General features: G+C 47.4%; 1 protein-coding gene across 6 annotated transcripts in view; it reads right to left on the bottom strand.

Annotated features, from left to right (window-relative positions):
• PATJ (PATJ crumbs cell polarity complex component) overlaps nt 1–13,376 on the bottom strand; it is a 1,366,227-nt gene that overhangs the window by 414,228 nt on the left and 938,623 nt on the right. The window lies entirely within an intron of this gene.

The following is a 13,376-nucleotide window of genomic DNA, read 5'->3' as shown; positions in this document are numbered from 1 at the left end:
CATGTACCGGGTGGATGTGAGGAGGGGTTAGGGCTGTGGAGGTAATCATGGTATTTGGGGTCAGATTGGATGAGAGGCTACTTGTTCGGATATGAGGTGTAGGTTGGGTAATGTTGGAGTTAGGTGGATGGTTATTGTAACCTAGGGTGTATGCTGGAGCTGGGCTGGGTGTATATATAGGGTGGGTTGTAAGAGGTGACTGCCTTGAGGAGGATTTAGAAAAGGAGTTAGGGGGGGTTCTGGAATTGGGAGATCATGGGGAGGAGGGATAAGGTCTCATGACTTTTTCCTTGATGAGAGGAAAGATATTATCAATTAAGATTAAGTTGCGGTCAAATGATTGAATGTGGATGATCCCATTTTGATAGATAGTGACTGTTGCTGCAGCTCTGTAAATTGGTGAGGGGATGCTGGAGATCTTGAAACCGTGTGCTGTTTTTCTAGAGTACGAGTCGGAAAACAGTGCGAAAAAGGCTTTCCTCTACCAGGCTCTTCTCTTTGTGTAAAAAACGATGTCTTTAGTTATATAACTTTGTTTGTTGAGAAATAGGGATCTGAGATTGGGGACTCGTGTGATTTTAGTAGATTATGTTTAAAGTATTTGGCTGCTTTTTTTGTGAGGTTAGCGGGGTACTTAATGGTATATGTATTTTGTCCTGTAAGCTCTATAGTGGAGTTGATGCTTATATGTAAGGGTAAAGGAGGTAGGGGGGAAAGTGCGAGAAAGGTGATGTTAGGTGAGGATGTGAGGGGTAAAGGAGGTAGGGAGAGTGTGCGAGAAAGGTGATGGTAGGTGAAGATGTGAGGGGAGGAGTTGTGAACAGTCGTGTGCTTGGGACAGTTAAGGGGCGTTTAATATGTAGGCAGGGATGGAATTGGGTAAATTGCTGTAGATTATGATAGTGGGGGAGGTAATGAGCGGGGGGAAGGCAGGAGGGTCGTGAGGAATGGGGAGGGCAAGAGGGGAGACTAGGGCTAGGCACAAGTCGGCGTAGGTACGGTAGTAGTATAGGACTGGTTAGTTGAGATAGGGCTAGGTAAAAATCTCACCTGCATGCTTATGCACTTGAGTACCGTTAGGGAATAAGTCATAGTCAACTAAGCCAGTCCAAAATGGCCACCTGTTATCCAATGATATCTCAGCTATGAGAGGTAGCCCTATCACTCTTTCTATGTATGGATCAGCTCTTGGGCGTAGTCCGATGTCACTTTCCATATATGATATGTAATGATTGCTCCTTTCTTCCTTTTTGTCTTATGTTCTGACGCAAAAGTCCTATGTCTCCATTTCCGTGTTTCAGTATAGAGTGAATAGCCCTTACTCCATTAGTGTGAATATGACTGCCATTTTGAAAAAAGGATCTGGTAATTGTCGTACACAGAACCTGTTAGACTTGGCACCATTGGCGTGGGTGTCCCTTCCATTCTTTGCTGTTGCCTCCTGTGTTTTTGCTGGTCTAGATGCTTTTGGCTTTGCCACTGCTGTTAAGTGCCAAAGTGCAAGTGCTCCCTTTTGTAAATAGTTGTTATGGATTAGTGAATCCATGAATGGTTATTTGATTTACTTGTCAGACCCTAGTATAGTGCACTGTGTGTGCCCAGGGCCTGTAAATCAAATGCTGCTGGTGGGCTTGCAGCACTGATTGTGCCACCAACAGAAGCAGCTTGTAAGATGTGGCTCAGGCTTGCCATTGCAGAGCCTGTGTGCAGTCTGGGACTGCCATGACGGCTTGGCAAGTGCACACACTTGCCAGTCCCTAAACCATCCCTTTTCGGCATGTTAGTCACCCCTAAGGTAGGCCCAAGGTACCCCTGTGGGCAGGGTGCATTGTATGTGAAAGGTAGGACAGGCCCTAATGTGTGTAGCATGTCCTGATAGTGAAATACTGCCTATTTTCTTTTTCACTATTGCAAGGCTATCTGTTTCTGTAGGCCAGAGTGGGCAGTTTGCTTATAACATCTTATAAACATGACTGACCCTGGGAACAAGATAGGAAAAGAAAATGCTACTTACCAGTATACATCTGTTCTTGGCATGTAGAGTTGTAGATTTGTATACTGTAGCATAGATTGCCGTCTGTGTTGGGCTCGGATGTTTGCACTTTGTTATTGTAGAAGTCTTTGCAGTCACAAGATAAAGGACTCCTCCCTTGGTTAGTGGTGCGCATGGGCATCGACTCCATCTCCAGATTGTTTTTTTCCGCCCTCGGGTTCGGATGAAACTTGCTGCGCTCCGGCTCGGCACCGTATTTTCTCAGCTTTTTCGACGAGCAACCCATCATATTCGACAGTATTGTCTCGTTCGCATGCCTTCGACGCGTTAACTCAAATCTCTCAACTCAACTTGTCGACGCAGGCCATTGGGCCTAACGACGCCATTCGGGCTTACGGCTAATGGAAAGAGCTCCATTCAAAAAATACCCCGAGGGTGGAGCTAAATTTCCACATTGTGACCATCACCAGGTCTGCAACTTTTGCCTACCACCGGAACACAAGGAAAAGTATTGCCAAGCCTGTGCCTCTTTTCGACCGAAGAAAACCATCTGTGATCGCCGGGCTTGACAACACGTCATGGCTCAACAAGCTGCACCAGTAGTGGAAAATATCTTCGATGAAGGCCCGATGTTCCAAAAGCAGAAGATTCGGAGGAGCTAGAGATCGTCTCCGAAGAAGATGACTCCGGGTCCGATGACATCCCTCCAGGTCAATGAGTGAGTACAAAAACTCCTGCTCCTGCCCCACCACAAAAGCAAAAGACTCTAGTCAAGACTTTGCCTGCAGGCCCGAGTCGAGACCAGAAGAGAACTTCAGAAGCCCGGCCTCCGGGCCCGGCTCCGAATAGAAAAGAAAAGACTTCAGGCAGCTCGCGACCGAGCAAGCCACATATTACTATCCTTAAACCCCCTTCGGTGCCGAAATCGGGAATACACCCCATTCCAAAAAAGGCCTCCATACCGAGCCCTTCGGCACCAAAAGACCATAAGGCCTCAGAACCTGACAAACACAAAAAATCTTTGGCTCCAAAGAAAAGTTCCGACTCGACACCAACTTCAAAGCTGACGGAGCATAAAACTCCTTCTAAGGCTCTAGACACCAAACTAAAGCCACGCTCGGAACCGAAAAAAACAGCACCAAAAACAGATGACCAGAATGAACTGTTTAGACAGATCCTGTCGACCCAAAGCAGAAAACATTACAAGCGGACCCTAAAACAGGCCATATTATCAGTGTTACAGCAAACAAGAGGAAATCTGATGCCTCAAATACACCTGAGGTGCCTGCTAAAAAGAGAGACTTTGCAACTTTGTCCATAAGACCCTCTTCTCCTATTCCTCCTGCAAAACCTTTCCCTCCTATAAACTCTCCTACACAATCTCCTAGATTATCTCCATGCTCACCCTTATTACCACAGGATGATGATGATTTAGGGGGGTAGGGTAGGAACACTGTAATTATCCTGTAGATGACCCTAATGATAATAACACTACCCCTCCACATGATACATGGGATGATTATGAAGATCCTGCAGATCCTCCAGACATTCCTTATCCATATGCATACCCATCTAAGCCTTCACCCCCAGACAACAATATAGGATTTAGCCAACTTATTAATAGGACTGCTCAGTACCATGGCATGCCACTACATTCAGACCCCATGGAAGAAGATTTCTTAATGGAGACTTTTGCTCAGTCCCATAAAGTCATACACACATTGCCCATGCTTAAAGGTGTAATTAAACATGCACCTGACATATTTAAAGACCCTGTCAATCCACACATTGAGAAAATATATAGACAAGTCCCTAAAGATGCCATGTTCGTCAAGGCAAATCTCCCATTAGACCCCTTGGTAGTCTGCAATGCAAGAAAACGGGCTAATTCCCAAACCTCTGGTGATGCACCACCCCCAGATAAAGAGTCTAAATGGCTGGATGTATCAGGTAAACGTGTTGCTTCCTAAGCAGCCATTCACTGGAGGATAGCCAATGCGCAAGCCAGATATGACCGGGCTCACTACGACGAGCTTGAAAATCTTATACAACACTTACCTGACCAATACAAAGTCAAGGCAAATGATCAATGATCTAGTCCAGGAGGGCTAGTTAATGACAAATGCCTCCATCAAATGTGCCCTTGATGCAGCTGACACTGCATCTAGATCAGTTACCAATAGTGTCTTACTCCGCAGACATGCATGGTTATGCATTTCAGGTTTCAAACAGGAAGTGCAAACAACTATTTTAAACCAATCATTTGATCAAGAATACCTCTTTGGACCAGCTGTAGACACAGATCTAGTAAAAATGAAAAAAGGCATGGACACTGCTAAATCTATGTTGTTTTAAACAACACAGGGGTCCTTTGGTCACTCCTTCTATAGTGGCGGATACAAAAACATTACCACAGAGGCTACAACTTCCTCCTATAAAAATCCTACGCAAACATCCCCCAACAAGGGATATTTTAGGGGTGGGTACAGAGGAAATAATAACAAGGGGAGAGCACGAAGTAACTACAACCAACACTCCCCTACTGCCAAACAATGACTTCCCTCCGCTTCCTAAAGACCATTCCACTCCGGTCGGAGGAAGACTATTACAGTTGCTACCTGTCTGGAACAACATCACCAAAGACAGGTGGGTTACTGTCTGGAACACACCTCTACCCCTCCTCACATACCACCCAGACAATGGCCAGTGTCCACAGAAGAAACAAGTTACTTACCTGTAACTTTAGTTCTCCAGTATTGGTAACTTTCATAGATTCCCATTGCTTGTATCATTCCCCGTCGTCGGAATGGGAGCCTCGGTAATAATATATATATATATATACCTAGGTAAACACACCCTAATAGGTGTAAAAAAGGTAAAAAATTAGGCCTAGGCCTCATTATCTTTTGCAGCCTATTGCTGTCATTATGTAAAAAAGACCCAAAGTCCCCTTAGCAACCAATCAGATTAGCCTCACCCTGTAGAACCTTCCTGAGAAAGCTCAGAGCCTCAGATTTTCGTAGCCGTTGCTTTGCCACATAACCACCTAGCTCTAAAGTGAGCTTTCCCAGGGGAGGCGGGTGGGCGCATGGGAATCTATGAAAGTTACCAATACTGGAGAACTAAAGTTACAGGTAAGTAACTTGTTTCTTACTCCAGTATTGGAACTTTCATAGATTCCCATTGCTTGTATCAGAGTAGATAGCAGTTAGCATACCACAAACATTTCGTGTACAGTTACAGCATCATTACAAACCAATGATATCACAGATTATAACAACCATAAAGCAGTAACCAAAGCATAAGAAACGAAATGTTTGAAAAAACAGGAGGAGGGAAGAGAGGAAAGCTCACCTCTTATTGGAAGAGATTTCTCAGGACTGCCTGTCCTACAGCCGAATCCTCCTTTGCAGCCGCCTCCAGGCAGTAATGTCTCGTGAAGGAGTGCGTACTGCTCCAGGTGGCTGCTCTGCAAATGTCCTTTATGGATACTCCAGCAAACAGCGCCGCTGATGCTGAGATCGACCTTGTGGAATGTGCCTTCACCTGTCCTTGTAAAGGTTTGCCTGCCGCCTGGTGGCAGAACTGGATCGCACTAGTTATCCATCTAGATATCCCTTGTTTTGACAAAGGAAATCCTTTCCTTGGGGCTCCGAAAGCCACAAACAGTTGGGGTGTTTTTCGAAATCCAGCTGTGCGTTGTAGATAAAATTTCAAACATCTCTGAACGTCCAGAGAATGAAGTGTCCTCTCAGCCTGGGTTGAAGGCCGAGGAAAAAAAAGATTTCAAAACCACTGGCTCGTTAAGATGAAAGTCTGTCGGTACCTTCGGAATGAACTTGGGGTTCATCCGCAGGATAACTGTATCATTCTTGAACTGTAAGAAGGGTTCTTTGATGGTTAAAGCCTGAAGCTCTCCTACTCTCCTTGCAGAGGTGAGTGCCAAAAGAAGCGCCACTTTCCATGATAGGAACTTCAGGTCCGCCTTATGCACTGGCTCAAATGGCGGTCTCATTAGCTGAGCCAGGACCACATTCAAGTGCCACACCGGAGGTGGGGGCCTAACTGGCGGGAAAACTCTAAACAGTCCTTTCAGGAATTGTTTGATTACTCTCGCTGATAATAGAGAGGGACCCGATCTTGTTCTCCTATACCTGGAAATAGCTGCCAAGTGGACCTTGATAGAAGCATGAGCCAGACCTGCTTGTGCCAATGAAAGAATATATGGTAAGAGTTGATGCGGAGCTGACGAGAAAGGATGTACTTTTTCCCTCTGACACCACAAATGGAACCTCTTCCATTTCGCTCTATATGTCTTATTAGTGCTAGGGGCTCGTGCCTGTGCCAAGATGGTCCTGCATTCTTCCGGGATGTTTAAATCCTTAAACTCTCTGTATTCAGGAGCCAAGCCGCCAACTGAAGCGAGCTCGGGTTCGGGTGAAGAACTTGGCCGTTGTACATAGACAGAAGTGTCAGTTTGGGTTGCAGATGAATGGGTGGTGTCTCTGATAGGAGAAGCAACTCCGTGTACCAAAACTGGCGAGCCCAGGCAGGCGCTATTAGTATCATCCTGCACCTGTCCATCTTGAGTTTCTTGAGGACTCGAGGAATTAGGGGAAATGGCGGAAAGGCGTAAACAAACGCGCCTGACCAGGACATCGAAAGGGCATTCCCCAGTGACCCTCGATGGTGTTCCCTGCTTGCGTAACACCGGCATTTCTTGTTCCCCGGTGTTGCAAACAGGTCGATCGCTGGGGTCCCCCAACGGGAGAAGATGTCCTTGATCACTGCGTCCTCCAATTCCCACTCGTGCGAGACTGCTCTCAGGCGGCTTAGCGTATCCGCCTTCGTGTTGCATACTCCTGGAAGGTGTTCTGCTACGAGTGTGATGTTCTGCGCTATCGCCCATTCCCACAGTATTTGGGCTTCCTGTGAAAGCAGTGGCGATCTTGTGCCTCCCTGCTTGTTGACGTAATGCATTGCGGTGGTGTTGTCCGTCCGCACCAGGATTGCTGAATCTGTAATCCTTGGGAGGAAAGCCAACATTGCCAGTCGAATAGCTCTTAGCTCCAGAACGTTGATATGTAGATGACGTTCTTCCGGAGTCCAGTGACCACTGACCTGGAGGTCTTGCATGACCGCTCCCCAACCTTGAAGAGAAGCGTCCGTGGTAATGACCTGAGGAGCCCTTGCAGCCTTGAAACTGAGTCCCACAGTGAGGTGAGATCTTTTCATCCACCATGAAACCGACCGTTTCATCCGCTGGGTTATCGTCACCCTGTCGTCGAACGAACCTTCCACCTGTCTCCACTGAAGGTCCAGCTCCTCCTGCAGGGGGCGCATTCGCAGTCTGCAATGCGGAATCAATTGAATACAGGATGAAATCGACCCTAGAAGAGATTTGTACATCCTGACTGTCATCCAACTTCTCCTTTGGCAACGGGTGGCTGACGATATGAGTTTCATCTGTCTCTCTTCCGATGGGAAGGCTTTGCACTCCTGAGTATTGAGTATCGCTCCCAAGAACTTCACCGTACTTGCAGGCTGAAGAACTGACTTTTCCTTGTTGAGTTGTAAACCCAGATGAATAAAGAGGTTCAAACACGTGTCCACTGCCTTCGATGCCTCTTGCAAGCTTGGGGCCTTCAGCAGCCAGTCGTCTAAGTACGGGAATACTTCCAGCGACTGTCTTCTCAGAAATGCCGCTACCGGTGCCAGCACCTTTGTGAATATCCGAGGAGCGGACTTTAATCCAAATGGGAGCACCATGAACTGGAAGTGACTCTTGCCTACTGTAAAGCGAAGGAAACGTCTGTGAGCTGGATGGATCGGGATATGAAAATAGGCATCTTCCAGGTCTAATGTTGCCATGTAGTCGCCTGGGTTCAAGAGGCGCAATATGTCCTGGAGTGAAATCATCCGAAACGATAGTTTCGTGAGATAGGTGTTGAGCTCCCTCAAGTCCAGGATAGGACGCCACTTTTGTTTTGTTTTTCGGATCAGAAAAAATCTGGAATAGAAACCTTCTCCCCTTTGTGATAGGGGAACACGCTGAATCGCCCCTTTTTGAAACATTTGTTGAGCTTCCTCTTGAAGAAGGTTCAGATGGTTGGAAGCAGCGGCGTGGGGAGCTCTTGTAGGTGGAAAGTCCTGGAATTCTAGAGTATGCCCATTTCGGATGATATTTAATACCCACTGATCCGATGTAATCTCTTCCCAGCTGCTCAGATGTTGTGATATCCTGCCGCCCACTGGAGATCCCAGAAGCGGAGGAACAGTTGGCAGAGTCGGGAGGCCGCTATTGACGCTTGCCAGCGTCCTTGCCCTGACGCCCCTGTCGTCCACGAGCGTTCTGGCGAGAGAAAGACTGGGATTGCGACTGCCTCTGATAGTATTGATTGCCGTACTGGGGCCTGTAAGACTGCGACTGCTGTGAATATCGCTGTTGCTGATAACCTCCTCTAGGTGAAGAGAAACCTCTTCCTCGTGCTCCACGGAACGGTGTCTTTCTATATTGCAGGTTCCCCAGAGCCCTTGCTGTCTCTGTGTCCTTCTTTATACCCTGTAGGGTATCGTCGACATGTTTCCCAAACAACATGTCCCCGTCGAAGGGCAAATCCAAAATCCTATTCTGGACCTCTGGCCGGAAGTATGTAGCTCTCAGCCATCCTTGTCGCCGAAGAACCGCTGCACTGCCTAGGGCACGGAAAGAGATGGTGGCGATGTCCATCGCGCAGTCAATCATTTCCGAAGAGGAACGTTGTCCCTCCTCCAGAAGTTTCTGTGCTTCCGCTTTCTGGTCATCCGCTAGCAGGTTCACATAGTGTGCCACATCACTCCACATCTGGCGGTCGTACCTTGCTAGGATCGCCAAGGCATTCGCCGCTCTGACCAGCAAGCTAGCCATCGACGAAAAACGCTTCCCAGCGTTGTCCAACCTTCTACCCTCCTTATCCGGCGGAGTCGTGAGGGTGGCCGAAGGATTCCGCGATTTCTTCTGTGCCGCCTGCGATATGACCGAGTCAGGTCTAGGTTGTCCAATCAAACAGGCGGGACTGTCATCTGGAGCTTTATATTTTTTCTCCAAGCGCGGAAGAGTTGGAATGACCGTCGCTGGGGTCTGCATCACTTTCTTCCCTTCCTCCCATATGTGCTCCACAATGGGAATCGAGCGCACGGCCTTACGGTATGCCTCTTTGAAATCGTATAAAAAACAATCTGTAGATGTTGTCGGCATCGCTAACTTAAAGCGCGCTGTGGCTCTTTCCATCAGGCTGAAGAAACCTCCTACATCAGCCGGAGGCGAATCGACCGGGTCTGGCACTGGTGAAGCCGGATCCGGAGCAATATATTGGTTCCATTCACTCTCTTGATCTTGGTTTTGCCCCGTTTCATCTTCATCCGAGGTATCCACTTGGACTTGCGGAGGATATGCCCTCTCATGTTCTTCCTGTGCAGGCCGCACTGACTGTGCTGCCACCACCTGCGGGTGAACCTGTGCTTGACCTTCCACAGGTTGCGACCCCTTCTTGCTCCTATACTCCTCCAGCATAGCCCTCAAGTCTGTCAAAAGACTTATAGGCATCGATACCATGCCCTGCTGTGGTTGGGTATCTTGGTATGCAACCTGTCTCTCTGGCCGCTGTTCCTTTTGATAATAATATTCCTCATCCAAATCCGAATCATGGTATTTCAGATTCAATTGTGATGGACTGTAAGCGTCCCCATACATCTCATTTTCCTCTTCTGAGTAGTCATCTTCATCCAACAAAAGGGGTGGAGGTAATGATGGTACCTTCCTTGGAGAAGTCATATCTGGGGTTATCCTCCTCCTTCTGTTGTTTTCTGGCGCTCCTGTCGTCAACGGCGTTGAAAACAAATCCACCGTTTCTATATTCTGAATCGTCGTCGACGGGAACGTCGACGAGAGTCCCTTCACCGCCGACGGCATCGTCGACGGAACCATCATCGTCGTCTGGTCCACCGTCGACGGGATCGTCGACGGAACTGTCATCGTCGACGGGTCCATCGTCGACGGGCTCGTCGACGGAGCTGTCGTCGTCGACGGGCTCGTCGTCCTCGTCGACGGGATCGTCGTCATCGAGATTGCCACCGTCGACGGAATAGTCATCGTCGACGGGATGGTCTTCGTCGACGTGGTGGTCACCGTCGACGTGGTCATCGTCGACGACGCCGTCGTCGATCCAGTCTTCGTCGACGGAATCGACATCGAGGTCCTCGTCGACGCTCTCGTCGTCGTCCTCGTCGTCGCTGGATGGCTCGTCGACGACTGAGGAGACAAAATCACCTCAGATGATTTAGAGTCCTTCTTGACCCCTGTAGAAGCCTCTACAGTCGGTTTTTTGACGGACTTGGCTACTTTAACCTGGTGGGAAGGCCCAGCCGAGCTCTCATCCAGTTTAGCCTTTTGCACCTGCAGTGCCTGCCTTTCCCTCTCCTTTACACTCACGTGAGGAGATTCGATAGGCCCTGGCTTGCCAGACCTATCAGAGGTCACACGCACAGCCTTTAAGGGGGGTTCAGTTGAAGTGTCCACAGACGAACCGCCCCTCTTCAATGAAGTCTTTGAAGATGTTGATCTGGCATCTTCCTCATCACCAGACACTACTTCCTCCCTCCTTTCCAACTTCCTGAGCCACAGAAGCAGCCGTCCTTCACGATCACGGAGGGTTTTAACAGACATTCTCCTGCATATACTACACTTATCGACCTTATGGTCTGGGTATAGACAGTAAATACAGTCTTGATGTTGATCCTCTGTATAAAGTCGTTTTTTGCCACAAGTGGCACAAGACCTGAAAAGGCTCTTCTTTTCCTTATCAGCCATGACAAAGCTGAAAGAAATCCTTAAAGAAAACTGTTTAAACAGTACCTCAAGTTGAAGTTAGAGCAGAGCTCTAAGGAGACTCCCTGTCACCAACGAAGCGGTAGAAAATCTGAGGCTCTGAGCTTTCTCAGGAAGGTTCTACAGGGTGAGGCTAATCTGATTGGTTGCTAAGGGGACTTTGGGTCTTTTTTACATAATGACAGCAATAGGCTGCAAAAGATAATGAGGCCTAGGCCTAATTTTTTACCTTTTTTACACCTATTAGGGTGTGTTTACCTAGGTATATATATATATATATTATTACCGAGGCTCCCATTCCGACGACGGGGAATGATACAAGCAATGGGAATCTATGAAAGTTCCAATACTGGAGTAACATCTTGCGCTTCTAAAACGAGAGGTTCTCTCTCTCTTGAAAAAACACGCAATAGAACCGATTCCTCCACACCATCAAGGGACAGGGGTTTATTCCCTTTACTTTCTCATCCCAAAGAAGGACGGTACTCTCAGGCCAATACTAGACCTCAGAATCTTAAACCTGTACATACAATCCGACCACTTTCACAGGTCACTCTGAAACGGGTCCTTCCACTGCTCCAGCAAGGCGATTTCCTTGCCATTCTAGAACTCAAGGATGCCTACTTTCACATTCCCATTCACCCTGCTCACAGGAATTTCCTACGGTTTGTAGTGGACGGTTAACATTACCAGTTCAAAGTCCTTCCATTCTGAGTGACAACAGCACCCAGAGACTTCACAAAATGCCTCGCAGTGGTAGCAGCCCACTTAAGAAGACAACACATTCATTTGTTTCCTTATCTGGACGACTGTCTCATAAAAGCCAAGTCACACACAGATTGCCTACAACAAACACACAAGACAATCCAGCAGCTGCACAACTTGGGATTTACAATAAACCTTACCAAGTCACATCTTCAAAAATCCCACACCCAGCAGTATCTAGGTGCAACAATAGATACTTCCAAGGCATTAGCATTCCCCAATCCTGACAGGATAGCCAGTATGCTAGCTCTCATAACAAAATTTCAACCACAAAAATCACTACCAGCTCGAGTTTTTATGCATCGGGATGATGGCCTCTCACATTTTAAGTGTTCCTTACGCAAGACTCCAAATGCGTCCATTACAGGAATGTTTGGCACATCAGTGGAGCCAGGCTCAGGGTCAGCTTACAGATCTGGTGTTGGTGGACAGCTGCACACATCGCTCTCTGCAGTGGTGGAACACTTAAAATCTTTCCAGAGGGCGCCGTTCCTGGACCCGAATCCACAGATAATGCTACAATGGACGCACTGCTCACCGGCTGTGGAGCTCATCTCTGAACTCATACCAATCAGAGTATATGGACCCCTCAACAGAAACTCCTTCACATCAATCATCTGGAGTTACTGGCCATATTTCTCGCTCTCAACTCATTTTAGGTACACCTCGTAGGCAAAGCTGTCCTCGTCCGGCCGGACAACATGACAGCAATGTAACTGCCTCAAAGCATATGGAGATGGGCCATTCCTCAAAAGGTGTACGTCTTAGCAGAGAATCTACCTGGGACACACAATCAGATAGCGGATCTGCTCAGTCATCAGCTACAACAAATTCAAGAGTGGCAACTTCATTCCAAAGTACTTCATCCCTTTTTTCAAATGTGGGGCCATCCAGCCATAGATCTGTTCGCCACACACTTAAACACAAAATGCCCAAGCTTTGCCTCCAGGTATCCAGACCCACTGTACAAGGGCAATGCAATATTGATGAAATGGTCAGGCAGATTTGTGTATGCTTCAGTCTCTCACAATGATCCTAGTTGCTCCAACTTGGGCCCGGCAGCCATGGTTCACAACACTACTGGAACTCTCAGTAGTTCCACACCAAAAGTTACACCTTTCCCCAAAGCTTCTCACACAGAAGCATGGAGACATAAGGCATCCATATCCAGCTCAACTGAACCTAGCGATCTGGCTCCTAAAGTCTTAGAGTTTGGATACCTCAACCTCCACCCATACTGCATGAATGTTATCAAGGAGGCTAGACGCCGTACTATAAGAGCTTGCTATGCAGCTAAATGTAAAAGACTTGGGATTTACTGCAATAACAACATAATCAATTCATTAGATGCTTCCATTCAAAACATTATTTTTTATCTCTTGCATCTACAAAGATGTAATCTAGTATACGCATCCATAAGATTACATCTTGCTGCCATAGCAGCTTACCTGCAAAACAGACCACAGTTGTCATTGTTTAGGGTTCCTGCCATTAAAGCATTCATGGAAGGTCTCAAAAGGATAATTCCTCCCAGAATTCCACCCTCTCCTATCTGGAATCTAAACATTGTCCTTACCAGGCTCATGGCTGCCCAATGTGAACCTTTACACAAATGTCATTTACAATTTCTCACATGGAAGTAGCCTTCCTTGTGGCCATCACATCTCTCAGGAGAGTTGGTGAACTCCAGGCATTAACCATGCAAGAACCATTTTTACAAATACATCACAACAAAGTGGTTCTTAGGACAAA

Source organism: Lissotriton vulgaris, chromosome 1_1, assembly GCF_964263255.1.
Source record: "Lissotriton vulgaris chromosome 1_1, aLisVul1.2, whole genome shotgun sequence".
Lineage (NCBI taxonomy): Eukaryota > Metazoa > Chordata > Amphibia > Caudata > Salamandridae > Lissotriton > Lissotriton vulgaris.
Note: the sequence above shows the minus strand (reverse complement) of the source record. Positions and strands in the feature narration are given on the sequence as shown.